The following is a 14,144-nucleotide window of genomic DNA, read 5'->3' on the forward strand; positions in this document are numbered from 1 at the left end:
AATAACACGAAAAAGTAAGGCAAAATAAAGTTGTATTTTTATCACAAAAATTTAACTTTTTATCAGCGGCTCAGAACTTTTCAATTATTCCCCTGCCCCTTCCCCATATAGACCCCATTTTGTTACAACATAACACATGGTTTTTAACCTCGTCCCATCATAATGTTTGTCAAGATATCGTCGCTATTAATTCGAACACCAAAGGGCTTATATAGCCATGGTGCATCCAGATACATTGATGGCTCGTCGCTCACCATGTCATTCGATATGAATAAACATCCAGAATGACTTGAAAAATATCAGATTATCCTAGCCAAGATTGAAAAAATATATGGTAGTACATTCTCAACCTCACCAATAAAGAACGATCGGTATCTGAACACAAAGGTCAAGGAATAGGAAGGTGAGGTGACAACTGATTTTTACGACTCCCGAGTACCTGAAAAGCAACCTTATGAATGTACGGCTATCATCAAGCTATCCAGCATTTACAGGCAGGGATCTAAAAATTATCTACAGGTCTTGCTTGAAGAGTGCAAATACAGGCCGGTACCTGTAACTTTAAGAATTAGACATCTTATTGATGATGACGAAGAACCATTCGTCATAGTATAGTAAAAACTCGATAGATTTTTGTATATTAGTGTTGTATACAAAATAAACAATGAATGATTTGAAAAAAGAGGCAAATGAGCTTGGTATACGTGGATACTCCACTCTCAAGAGGGCTGATCTTATATCTGCGATTCATAAGTTAAAATATAAAGATATTGCAACACAAACCCTTGGGCCTTATTGCAAGCCATGCTCAGATATCGCGGCTATGAAAATACTCGATGAGTACATCAGAGGCCTGGAGGCAATACAAAAACGAACTGTCATATACGACGGTGATTTTATGATTGATGCAACTACTGGTGAAATACTTGGTGTCATTTAGTGTTTTGTACAAAACATTAAATTATGAATATTTAGGTGGTGCCTCTAGGTAGCGCTGACATATTGAGCAGACTGCAAGTTTTTTAACAACTCAGCCCTCGCCCCATCGCGGCCTTTGGCGACAAGTGCTTGTCTCTCTTGGTCATTGATCTCACTAACGATCTTCTTAGTACGCTGTCTTATTTGTTTTTTCAATAGCATATATTTTTGTTTCTCCTGCATGATCAGACTAAATTCATAGTCGGATATAATTCCATTTTCAATTGCCCTTGATATAAGATCAACTCAGCTAATAATTTTATACTATCATGCTTTTTGCGTTTGTAATTCAACTTTTTCTCCCCTTGCTTTAGGGCTGTTTGTCCTAGTTCCATGCGCGATGGATATTCCACCCATTGCCACTGCCAGAGTAACTCCAACACTTATTGCTAATAGCCCATGATCCATGTAGTGTATGGAACGTGGTTCCATGTATTCCAAATTTTTTAGCGAGTTTTTCACGCTGTTTAATTTCACTTCGTAGGTACTGTTCTATCTCCTCTATTTTCTTTAAACGATAGACCTGACTTTCATCAGGCTCATGATCCGGTGCACTCGGCGGTAAGCTCGGTATAGCTTTGTAATATCAGTCATTTATTCTATCAGTAGATGCATGGTAATTCCTACGAAAGGATTCTTATTGTTTTGATACTCATTGATGAGCGTGAACTTTAGCTCATCTGTTGAACCTTTAAGGGGTAGATAGAACGGAGTGTCAAAATTCCATGTCACCATATCTCCCCATGCACTTAGCTCTTTGACAGGGAGCACGGCTAGTATATTTGATTTCTTACCATTAAGAAGGCATCTTTTCTCATCTAACTGAGGGCAAACAAGCCTCAGCCGGTGATGAATATCAGTATTGTACTTGCTGTCGTAGTCACCCACCGAAAATATTACCTTGTTATTAAAAGCATACCCCATAAGGTCCTGCAGCGGTTGATCAATTATAACAACATATCCTTTATTAACCCTAATCCTACAAACGCCGTTCCTAAGTACAAATATCTCTATCCTATCCCCTGCTTGGTTTTTGACAATAGCCGAGATATCTTCGATTCTATATAAGCCTAGCTCGATAGATATTGTGACTTCCAACGGTCCGACACTAAACGTTCCGTCACTCATCTTAGCACCCGCTTTATAAATATTGAATTCACTCTTTTTATACAGATTCACCCATCTGGGGCGGATAGTGATTGATTTAAGAGCGATCCTGGTATCCTGCCCTAGGTAGTCCTCAAAGACTATAGGTTTATCTATGTTCGTAATGTATAACTGCTTCATGTTTGTTATAACAAATATGAATATATATTCGTACAACTCAAGAGCAAAATATACCCCTATACATGGGCGTTATTTCGAGAGACTCAAGGGCTCGGACCTTACCCAGCAGGAAATCGTTGTTGATGCTCGCGGATCGTCATTTAAGGTAGGGTTCCCCAATATCTTCGTAGACTATGTTTTCCACAGTAATCCTCCGGTCAATACCTGGCAAAACCGCCCCTTCAGCCTCTGGTCTACGCAGTTGAATTTCTCTGTATTTGCTGCAACATTGGCATGTGGTATCAGAATGCAACATCTAACTTATCCATTACCCCTTGTTCGCTCTGTGTATAGGTTCCATGTCTATTTCCAAATTAAAAAAATACTAGAGGATCGCCCAACTGCTATACCTCGCGACCTTTGAACAACTAGTGATTAGACCCGCTTCGTTGGGTAGGGAGATTAGTGAATTCGAGAATGTACTCAGATATGCGAGATCCAAGGTAGACTTCTCGGTAGCATATGGGGTTTACATGGGAATGTCCAAGGATATAATAATAAGATTTTGATTAGTCAGGACCATTTTTAATATCGGTATTAATCCCAATATCAATGCTTCGCGTACTGTTGCCAAGCCCATACCGAGGAAGCATCAACGTCAGCTTTCCCAGGTTGAACGATCAGGGCATCATCCCCCACCAGCCTCCTCCGAGGAAGCTGCTGCCCACGAGGAAACAAAGGCTCTCGTTATCACGCTAAGAGTAAGGGTCGTTCTAGCATATATTTGGCTAAAAATAGATGTAATAGTTGTCTGGTAAGCTAGTGGCTTACCAGAACGTTCCATACTTACTATCTCTTCCCAGCCTTATTCCTCCTATTACTCACATAAGTCACTACAATCCTTACGGCTCCTGCAATTGCTTAATACAGATGCCTCGCTACATACTCCACAATCTTGGCGGCTACACGGTAAAAAACGATACGATGGTACCGATGATCCCTGGGAGGGCAGCTCCCGCTTTGCCAGCAAGGTACTTTAAAAATTTCCCGAGTCTCTCCAATTGTTTTTACACAAACCCCTTACCTGTAGCACTACCTCCTGCTGCCCCACCACCCGTGAGCGCCAGGACCAGGCTTGATATCAGTAGACCAACAGCCGATATGATACTAGCAATAGTAATACCCTGTTCTTTGAATAGAATGCTGAGCTTCTCACGTAATGAGGTATCATCTCCAGCTATTTTCATGAGGGTGTCTTTGATATTTTTCAACTGATTGTGAATTTTGGATGATAGTAAACCATGTTCCTCTATTACCGCCTTTCGATCATCTTTTAACTTTTCACGATCTTCCTTGGCCTTATAGAGGTCCTCATCCCAGATATTTTGCTGCTCCTCTGATACGTCGGACCCAGCCTTCTTCGCCTCAAACCTCTTGATCTTGTCCTCTGCCCTTGGAAAGTTCGCCATCGTTGTAGATCATCCTACCTTTTACGCTATTCAAGTCGTCCTGGAGCGTTCTAACATAGGAATGAAGCTTTCTTCTTTCGCGTTCGTCGAAGGCTTCTGTAAAGGAGGTATCCTCCATAAGACTCTTTGTTTCATCAAGTACATTCTCGATTAGCGGGAGCATCTCGATGTCTCCGGGATTGTCGTCGATGGTATCAATATTATTCAAGAGTCCCTGCGCCATCTTTTTACTACCCTTGTGTGGTGTAGTATAGTCGGTAAAGCCCAGAGCTCGCAATCGTCCCACGCCTAGATGCCTCACTATCTCGGAAGCTTTCCTAATTTCACCATTTTGTGTCGTGAGCTCTACACCATCGTAAATAAGCTGGTTACCATCCATTTCAAAGTCATCATAATGTCTCACGAGTGGTTGACCGAGCTCCTCATCAAGGGCTTCATAGAGGCTATCAACCTTCGATGTTAGTAATTCCCGCCTTGCCGTGTCAGTGAGGCTGCCTCGTGAAGGTGTTGCGGGCTCAGTGCTTGTTCTTTGAATATCCTCAGGCCTAAGAATTTCGCTCTCGCTACTAAACTCTTCAGGTTCGTATGGAATTTCTTCCTCTGGTGTAAAATCTGGTTCAAACGCTGGATTATCAGCCATTTATTTCAAATAAGCCGCTATAAATAAAGATGTCTAACATATTCGGAACTAAGCTTGACCCCAATAGGGAGGTAAAAACGATGTATGGCATGAAAGGCAAGAGGCAAAGGGTGAAGATATCGCATATACCAAGCACAATAAATCCGAATGAAGATTTTTATGTCGATGTGCCTAGCCTAAATAAAAATGATATAATTTTTTCCAGCTCAATCAAGTTGCTTTTTGACTTGGAATTGACTGGCACATACACCAAACGCACCATAAAGCCCTGGTGTAAAACTTTCGAATAAGCCTGAATGGCAATGAATTACAGAACATCGCCGACTATAATATCTTCGCAACATACAAGGACCTATGGCTACCCAAGTTTGAGCGTGACAACAATCTGATTTTAGAGGGTATAAATCCTAATGATGGCACCATTGCCGCTCTAATGGTGAAGGCTAGCGGCCTCGTGGGGAACGATGAAGAAAAAGCAATCGTAGCAGCGTATGGTAATACTTTTGCCATCCCGTTAGGTAAAATGTTCGAACTCACGAGCCAACTCCCCTTTTATCAGTCTGGCTTATACGACAGACTGCAGTTCGTAATACACTTCGCACAGTACCACCAAGTCATCAGGGATGCTGGTACACCAGCTGCAGGCTCAACAGCCGCGAAGCCAGCTGATGCTGCTTATAAGATCACCAATATCGCTCTCGAGTTTGATAAGGTTGTAAACGAAGAGCTGGCGAGCGCAATGATGTCGAGATACTCTAGATTGGCCCTGCCCGCAGCAAAGTGGTGACCATGAAAAAGGCCGAAACCTGCTACAATCTCCAACTAGATACACCCGCAAAAAGTGTGAAGGGCGTCTTACTCCTATTCAGGACCCTGCAGTGGTTAAGGCATATGCTGGTAACAATGAAAAGTTCTATAACCCTAAGATCGAGAAAATCTCTGTCACTATCGAGGGTGAACCTAATCGACTGTTCAGCCACGCGATGTTACCGAAAGATCACATGGCACAAGTAGAGGGGCTCTTCGGATCGCATGATAGCATTGTTACCATCATGACTGAGCGTTATGCGCTGTTCATTAACTTTCGTAGCAGTCCAGACCATACCCTACACGGGAGCGGCATATACGCTGTTACGTATACTTGCTCCAAGATGCTCAGCTGAGTATCCTCGACGGTCGTTTTCATTCAGTAGAATATTAAAAGCATCAAAATTTGTTTTGTAGGTCTTGGATCTACAAAATAAATGGCAACGAGCTTAGTGATTATGGCTGGAGGAGCATTGATCAATGCTCTGGCCTTTAGTGGTAGTAACTATCTATTCTCAAAATTAAGTAACCACGGGGAAGCGGAAAGGAAGCGTCATGACCAGGCTCTTGAAAAATTACAAGCAGCCCAAGCTGCCTGGGTAAGGCAAAGACAAGCAAAAATTGACTGGTATAACCGACGGCGGGAGAACAAAGGGAGGCAGGACAGAGTTTAAAGGAACTAGACGAGGGATTGAGGGAGTATTTTATCGCCACGATAGAGAAGGCTCCCAAACTCTCCGACTACTATATACCCAGCAAACAACAAGCCGACGGAGAGTTGGCGTTCATTCTTAGTTCCTTGGCCCTTTTGGGGTTCGTAGCGTACAAATATATGTAAATTTTTTTTGATATCTAATAAACGTCAAAACATATCGTTACTCAAGAAGAAGCACAAAAGCTGACCCAAATCTATTACCAACCCGAACATCTCTGGACCGGGAGAAAAGCTATCAAATTACTCTCCCAGCAGAGTGGTCTATCAAAAAAGAAAATAATGCAGTGGCTGAGTCATCAACTACTGTGGCTGAGGCACATCAAAGGCCCAAAAAAAATAGATTACCCCTATTTCACCATAACGAGACCCAATAAGATGCATCAATTTGATCTCTTGTACATGCCCCATGATAAATTATATGGAAACACCTATAAGTACATCCTGAGTGGGGTAGATGTGGCTTCGCGATACAAGGTGTCTCGGCCTCTGAGAACAAAAAAGGCTAGTGAAGTTGCGGAGATGCCCCGCGATATTTATAAAGCAGGACCTTTGACTTTCCAATGCGATAATGGTTCTGAGTTTAAATCGGACGTGAGTAAGCTGCTAGTGTTGAGATTAAACGGGCTACCACAAAGTACCATCATACTTTTACAGCTTTCGTCAAAAGCTACAACAAGGTACTCGCGGAAAGATTGTTTAAGCCTCAAGATGCGCAGGAGCTGGTCAATGACGAACAGAGTACCACCTGGGTGAAACACCTGTATACCATCGTTAAAAGTTTGAACAACACCAAGACTACCATGATTGGTATGAAGCCTTCGAAAGCGATCAAGCTCGAAAAGGTCCCACTTGCGAAAAGTGAGGAATATCCCGATGAGAAACCGTTACCGGACGACGGCTTATACTTATATACTAGCTGTTTCCCGTGGAAGAATCCACTGTATTCCATTTAATTTATGTAGCAGATATATGTCCATCAAAAAACAAACAATACAGCAGTGCGCATCTTACATCTGCATTATTATATAAATGACCAAAAAAATTAAAGGTTTTCAACAACTGCAGTATATATGTGACATTTAAAATCTAAATCTGCTAAAATTACTTGCTCTGACCATTTGACAAATGCGAAAATTATTTGGAAAAAAGTTTTTAAAAGCATTTCAACATACATCTCACCCATAAAATTTAAATCACTCAAAACGCCACACATCAACTTCTGATCAATGTCAAACACAAATCTCTCTCATTGTATATGTTAAAATCAGTTAGTTTATTGCAAACCCTGCCAAAGGTTGACACAAAATGTGAAAAATAAACAATAAATTTTGCCTAAGTAGAAATTTTTATCTAAGGTGTTAAAAAGGGATTTGCAAGGATAAATTATAATGCAATAAAACATTATTTGATATATTGCATATGGTCCTTCCTCACCAAACTTTAGACAAAATGCCAACAAAAAAAAGGTGTTTAAACCTAAAATTAATAAAGTCCTTTTAGCAATTTGCATGCTGTTTTACCATCAATAAAGTAAACAAAATTTCAAATCTCACATAGTATTCTGTCACAAATTTTCATAAAATATATATATAAGTCATAATGAGTCATGTTAAACAACAGCAATCAATCTGTATATAAGTTCATTTTATGTCAATTTTTGCACCAATTTTGCAACACAAAATACAAATTCTAAATAATACTAAAATCTCTTATTTTGGTCCTTCGCATACCGACGGTCTCCCACAAAAGTTTAATCAAAATGTAAAAAATGAGAGGTAACAACAAAATCAAAGTTTGCAAAATTTAATTATTTTGGTACATATATCTACTGCATATGCCCTCTAAAACAATATTTTAATCCAAAATGCCTAAGAAAGACAGTTTGCAACAAAAATCAGTTATTTCGATAATATTGCATACACTCTTTTCTCACAAAAGCTTCACAAACTGTAAAAAAAAGAATGGTTGTAGGGAGTGCTTCTGATTCAACAAAAAAAGTTTTTTTGACATATTGCATCTGGCCCTTACCCATTAAATCTTACACAAAATTTCCAAAACTATGTACGATTTAGAACACATCAAATTTAAATCGAGAAGGATCAGTCATTTCGATATATTGCACGAAGTCCTCCCCAGTAAAAATTTATACAAAATATAGAAAAAAAAAGCTTGCAAGGTGTAAAATTGAATTCTTCTTCTGTGTATATATATATGGTCCTTCCTCGCAAAATTAACATAAAATGTCAAAAAGGTTCAGATATAACATCTAACACAACAAAAATCAGTTCTATCAGTATATGTAATGCCATTGTCTTCCACCAAATGTTCCCCTTAAAGTTTCACAGACACAGCCTGTAAATTAAAAACAACTAAGATCAGGTATTTTGGTCTATTTCATACCATTCTGTTCCAAATAAGTTATAAAATGTAAAAATTGAGTGATAAAACAGAAATTTGCAAAATTCCATTTTTTTATATGCATGTATATTATATGCCTTCTACAACAATAAGTTAATTCAAAATGTCAAAAAGAAGAAAAAAATAGCTTACAAAGAGTATAAAATTAAAATCAACAAAGTAGCTCTTTTGGTGTATTAAATATAAGCCATACGCACAAAAGTTTACACTAAATGTAAGAAAATGGTTGTGTTTAGTAATTCTAAATTAAGAAAAGTCAGTTCTTTTAGCATGCTGATTAAGGGGTTTGCCCACAAATTCTTACATGAAAATGTCAAAACCACAATTTGAAACAAATTAAATTTACATTTTAAAAATAAGTAATTTCTGAACTTTATTTTCAGAATATTTGGAGGAAAAGAACTTCGCAAACCAAAAAAAACCAGGAAAATGTTTAAAATCTTCAGGGTTAATAACGTTTGATGGGTTTTGTGGGAATATATATACTGGGAATCTTTAGTTTAAAGCTAGCATTAGCTAGCTACAGCAGCTAATAGCTAGTCACTTAAATATAAACTGGAGACTTAGCTAGGTATAAAGAACATGGCTACATATATATATATATTCCTAGCTAGCTAGCTAGTTGTTGGTGGTGGTTGGCTTTTTATGATGCTAGCTATAAAACATGTCTGGCAACAATAATATAATCAAAACTGAAAATAAAACATGAAAAAACCTTACAGAACCTTGCTATGATTAGTTTATAAAACCATGCTCTTCTTCAAATGTTTTTTTAAAGATTTATTTTGAATGAAAGAGTAGAGAATACTCAAAAAGAACAGCCATCTTTTTCGTAAACACAATTTCCGTTTTATGCTAGGAACTTCATTTAACAGTCCGTATGCTTTGTGAATATCTAATACCGTTTCATATGTAGCGATACCTATATATATATGCTAACATAGAGTTTTTTGGCATAAGGGTATATATATTTATATCGTTATTAGCAGCGGGTTATATATTTACACCTTATGTGCGATTTCTATGAAGTACATCCCTAATCTTTTTAGTTAAATTTTAGCGTACAGCCACGTCATAAGAAAGTAACCCGTGATTTCCGTGTCGTGGACTCACAGTTTTAGTCACGCAAGGGAATTAATATATAAGATGCTACAACCCGGCGAGGAGCATGGTGATAAAAAAGACGCGCAACTGAAGCCTTTAGGAGCAAAAAGACGTACAGACTTGATCGTATTGTAACAGGTACGAGATTGTTATACTATTTGGCAGATGGGCCTGATCGGAGTTTTGTATCAGAGGAATTGATGCTGATCCCGGAGGATGTTCAGGTGCCTCCAGAGTATGTAAAAGAATTGTAATATTTCTCGATTTTTTTTGTGTGTTATGAACACACAAAACCACGCGTCTCTAAACTTCTAATGCTGGATCAACCAGGTCGTATGAGTCGTCGCGAGTAAGATCAATAAGCCTGAAGTGGCATATATAGCGCTCCATATGACCCTCTTCCTCGAATCGATTAAACGCATGCATGCCATTGGCGTTATCAATAACAACGATCTCTTCAGACTCTGGATATTGAAGCCTGATCAACCTCCTTTTCTTTAAAATACCACGTCTTTGTACGCGGGCGCAGTAATAGGGAAGATGATGGTATTTATCATCATCAGGTGTTGTATGTTTACGAAAAATCATAATAACATTATCCTTCCCTGGATTATAAGCATGTGGTACATATCTTTGACGGAGTCCTGCAATCTCTAATGTTCGAAGGTCAAGCTGATTTTCTCGCTCCTGAAGATCCTCCTCAAGGTTAGCGATAGTTAAATCCCTTTCCTGAAGATCATCGCTGAGTATTGCCAGAGCTTGGCGATTCTCTTCAATGATTTCTTGTAATTTTTCAATTCCTTTAGACGCCAGCATTCTCATAATTTCAAGAGCCTTTGCTTTTCTTGAATGTACACAAATCTCAAGAGCATCATCCAAAGAGATGAATATCGTGAGCATTTTTAGTTTCCTTTGTCCCGGCATGGTATGCCGGGTTCTGACCATTTAGCTCTACACGCGTCTTCTCCACTATATTTAGCGCTCTACAAGATGTTCTTATATCAATAATTTCCAAGAATCTCCCAAGATCAGCACGTTTAAAAAAAAGGCTGATTTTGCGCATTGAAGAGTCTCAATGGCTCCAGCAGGTAATGTGTTAAATTCAACAAGACAAGACATTTTATTATTTACATTAGCCTAACCAGGGTCCATATCATTAGGACAGATATAAAAAAATACTTATTATTCTTTTCCCTTTCTAATGCATCATGAAGAGCATCGTCAAGAACCTCTATGCTCCGCTTTAAATTATATATTTCTTCATGACAATTTTCCAATTGCCTTTCCAATGTTCTGATATATGACATTTATTCTAGAACAGCCCAAGTCCGAGGGTGATCGAGTCTAATATACAAGCACGCGTGTTTGGACTTTTTCAACTGATTCTTTATAGGCTCCCAATCCGAAATCATATTCGTTTCCTCATCAATTAATTTTAGGTCCGATCTTTCGTGTGGATACCACATGAATAAAATTTTTTTCTGCCGACGGAGATTCTTCGGTAAAGCGGTATAGCTTTGAGTTAAGACATAACGAATGCTTCCTGTGCCTCCCGCTAATGGCGAGCTCAAGTAAGGGTTGCCTTCGTTTATCCATTTTTCGTTAGCGATAATGTCGTCGATAATAAATAATGTTTCTTCACTGGCGAGGATATTTGAAACCCCATCGATCCATTCGAACAAATTATCTCGTGGTTCTACTAGAAATACATAGGGGTCCTTCCAGAGGCAGGACCTCTCCAAGTAAGTGGTGTTCCATCGAATTGTTGGGCAGAGTATCACGATATTTTGAAAGTAGTGCCTATACTCCTTTTTGAGCAAGCCCAGAACGCGCTAAGTCTTCCCACAACTCGTAGGGCCCGTAAATATGGCTGTGTGAGGCTATAATACAATATCCAAGGTGATTTATTCTTCATGTATACCCACGGGTATACATGAAACTTGTGGTTGCTTACTTAGATTTTGGTACGATGGAAGCGGGCAACCATCCCTTGCTCACTGCCATCTCACGGCTTCCTCGCCCTGCGGTAAAATACGCGATCATTTTCATCACATCGCTGGTATCCAACTTAGTCGAAGGACTCGAGATCCCAAGGAACTTCTTCCCAACCATAGCATATCCAATTGTGAACCCAAGGTACACGACTGTTTCATAGATCATATCAATGATTTCCTTTTGCTGCGGGGTAACATTTGTAGACATTTATTATAAGCTTATCGCATGTAAAAAATATCAATACCTGCCTTAGGCTCCTGCCTCACACTTGGTTGCTGAACCGCTGGTGTAGGCTGCTGGGTAACCGCGGATTTTCTACGAGTAAAATAGTAGACCCCGCCTATGCAAACTATTATAGTGACCAGGCCTTCAGCGCCATATATATATCCACTGCTTGCTGGATAGAACTGGTTTTAACTGGAGTAACAACAGCACCCTTTTGTTGTTTAAGATCTTCCTTCCTCTTTAGTGCTGCCAACTTGTGCCCTTGCACGACTCTCCCTGGGTGCTTTACTGGTTTTGTATTTACCCTCTCTTCTTGCGGTTGTTCAGTGCTCATTTATTATTATGTGTACCCAGGAGTACACATAAAAGATCTTGATCACTCATTCAGGTATTGATATATCACGGAGGGCTTTAAACCGTTTCTTATTTGATGAATATGTGGGACCCTTACTAAATTACATGCTTGTGGTGGAAATCGATCAGCTGCTGGTGTCAGGATTTCCAAAGCGCGTGAGTAGGAGTCACCGTAGATAACACACCAATCCGTGTACCGCGATTTTATTCTGTTATTACCTAATGAATCTAACATGATGCTTCCCATTTCAAACACTTCGCGATTGTGCATGTATATCTTTGATAGAATATTTCCCATTGTTTCTTGCTCCTCCTTAATCTCTCTATTCTCATCAGTGGAATTTGAGAGCTGGGTATGATTTTAGTGTGCGCCACAAAAAGCAAAGGAGCGAGGAATCGACCAAAGGCTGTGTAAACCAATATACCAAGATCAGTCATGGATTCTTTTATTATAGGATCGTTTCTAAGTCATGACGGAGAGCCTCGGGACTATCAAGTGGTATAATATTTCCTATTGCCTTAGTATACATACTTATTGCATGGGTACTGAGAGCCAAGGCAGTCTTCTCTCCTTTCTCATGGAGATCGCGCTGAATATACTCATCATATATTTTCTCAATAACTTCAGGCGATGCGTTATCCAGGAAACATTCGCTGTATTTTTTCGGCAAAAAATGTAGCTTGGATTTGCGGGCTTCTTTGAGAACTTGACGCTTATCTATGGGTTAATCAACAGCCTCTGCTGGTGTATCGTCGAATATTTCTGCTAAGTTGTGAGCCATGTTTATTACACGTCTGTACCGATAAAAACAAGCAATGATTACTACGTATGGGAGGAGTATAGATATCATTAACAATAACTCCATTTATTTGCAGCTTTGTGTACAAGGGTGGTGCCTCGCAACACCTTTGAATAAAGCGCTAAATTACTCTGATATGAATCGATAGCTTTTCGATTGGTTTTCATTTTCACAATGGCTGCATGTTGGTATAATGTAACCGCGCGAGCTGTATCTCCCTACTGGGTGGGGCACCGTTTTCTCGATATTTAATAGGGATTTTGTGATCGAATTCCCACTGCCCTCGATTGCTCCAGCACATACCATCTGAATATTGAGCCTGAATATGCTATCTCAGTGTCATTGTTTAAGGCATGGCGAATCCTATTTAGAATGAGGTGATGCATATATCCAAGGAAATCGCATTCCTTACAATGGCCATGTTGTTTCCCATGGTGGCATTTATTGCGTTCCCTTGTCGCCTTCATGCCATCGAGGCATTTGATGCACCATTTTATCCATTCGCCATTCTGTTGGATCTTAAAATTATTAAAAGATAAAGGTTTTTTACAGCTTGTACAGCATTCAGTATCCTCCATTTTTTGTTGTATATACTATCAGTATATACAAACTTTGGGACAAGAGTCATCACTTATAATTGTAAAGGCTTTGTGTGTATAAGATCCTCGAGCACTATCCTCTTATCGTAGAACGCTGATAGACCAAGCTTGTTTTGTTCATACGTCACCATGCCTTGGTTATATACCCGGAATCCTACATTTTTTGCATTATCCAGCTCTCCTTTTAATGCTCCCATATACATCAACCACGTCACTTCGTTCTTGGTGCCATCTTTACCTTCGACGAAATAACACTTTGCGGTCAATGCAACCATCCTCGAACTGATGAATTCTTCTTGGAACAGCCCTCCGGTTCTACTTGAATATTTATCGTTGACTAGCCAGTTTTTAACATCCTCATCGTACTGGTTGATTAATTCAGGACGAACAACATCACGTAAGTTATCTCCAGAGATTGCAAAATAAGCACTATCGGTATCCATATACACATATTCAAAATTTCGTCGATCTACGTACTTATCCAGGAAGTCATAGTAAAATTCGAGCATCCGCAGCTTGGCCAATTGATATACATATATCCCGCATTGGTACGATTATTTACTCCGCCTTGTTTACTCCGCCTTACTTCGTACGCGTCTCCAATTTCTTCAAGATCCTCCAAATATGGGCTCCTGATTGCCGCATCTACTACCTTTTCATCCTTTGTAAATGTGGTATTGTTATGTCTCGCCAAGTCCTCTATCATTTTCAAATAAAAAGAATTACCCTTTAGCTTGGCTGTATCGCCCGCAATACGTTTATCAGGGTTCTTAT

This window comes from Hydractinia symbiolongicarpus, chromosome 4 (genome assembly GCF_029227915.1).
Source record: "Hydractinia symbiolongicarpus strain clone_291-10 chromosome 4, HSymV2.1, whole genome shotgun sequence".
Taxonomy (NCBI): domain Eukaryota; kingdom Metazoa; phylum Cnidaria; class Hydrozoa; order Anthoathecata; family Hydractiniidae; genus Hydractinia; species Hydractinia symbiolongicarpus.